The sequence below is a fragment of the Micropterus dolomieu genome, unplaced genomic scaffold (assembly GCF_021292245.1).
Source record: "Micropterus dolomieu isolate WLL.071019.BEF.003 ecotype Adirondacks unplaced genomic scaffold, ASM2129224v1 contig_10401, whole genome shotgun sequence".
NCBI classification, from domain to species: domain Eukaryota; kingdom Metazoa; phylum Chordata; class Actinopteri; order Centrarchiformes; family Centrarchidae; genus Micropterus; species Micropterus dolomieu.
The window spans coordinates 1-974 of record NW_025739387.1 but is presented as its reverse complement, the minus strand read 5'-3'; the positions used below and the strand labels follow the sequence as shown (position 1 = coordinate 974).

Here is a 974-nt window from a genome sequence, read left to right as displayed (position 1 = left end):
ATGAAAGTGTCCTAATGACTAGGGTAAAGTAAACGGTCCTAATGCATCATACTTCCATCCATGAATGACGACGACAACAGGCACAATAAACTAGTCGCCTTTCTTGGCAGTTAGAACACAATATATGTATAATCTTTACTTCGCCAGGCAGTCATAGCACAGTCTGACATGTTCATCAGTCTGACAAAAAGCCCATTAAAAAGACTTAGTGCAAACTTCCAGGGAGCCTGTTTTTTTGGTGGAGCTAAACTGGCATGGTTACCATAACACTGGGTAAGTGCAGAACTTGTTGTTCTTCTGGCTCTTTTGACAATTAACAATGAGCGCCAGGTCCATTACAATATTCATCCAGACTGTGAAGGGTCAACCCTGATTTGCACGTAGCCTGGGAAAACCCCAACGGCTTGCAATCAGATTTGTGATCTGACCAGCAGAGGCACAAACATGTGGATGAAAGTGTCCTAATGACTAGGGTAAAGCGGACCTGTTAGACTTGTGGACGTAACGTGCATGTTCGCGGGAAGTCTGCAAGTTCCGTTTGAATGCATCACACTTCCATCCACGAATGATGACGATAGCAGGCACAATAAACAAGTCGCCTGAACAGGGACTTGAACCCTGGACCCTCAGATTAAAAGTCTGATGCTCTACCGACTGAGCTACCCAGGCTTCAAAAAGCAGCGCTCTCGATGAAACAGTCTCGCTAACTCCTAATCCCAATTTACATACTAATACACCAATAGTGCACTTTCTTGGCAGTTAGTACAAAAGACATTTACAATCGTTACTTCACCAGGCAGTCATAGCACAGTCTGACATGTTCATCAAAGTCCGACAAAAAGAACATTAAAAAACTGTTATGGTTATCATAACACTGCGCAAAAGTTGTTGTTCTTCTGGCACGTGGACAGTTAACAATGAGCTCAAGGTCCACTACCACCTTATACCAGACTGGAAAGGGTCAACCCTGATTT

The 974-nt window shown here is 43.6% G+C and overlaps 1 non-coding gene across 1 annotated transcript; it reads right to left on the bottom strand.

The window, feature by feature from the left end:
• Positions 1-596: 596 nt before the first annotated feature.
• On the bottom strand, positions 597-669 carry trnak-uuu. Its single transcript has one exon. It is a non-coding gene; the product is annotated as a tRNA-Lys (tRNA).
• Between the last annotated feature and the right edge of the window lie 305 nt (positions 670-974).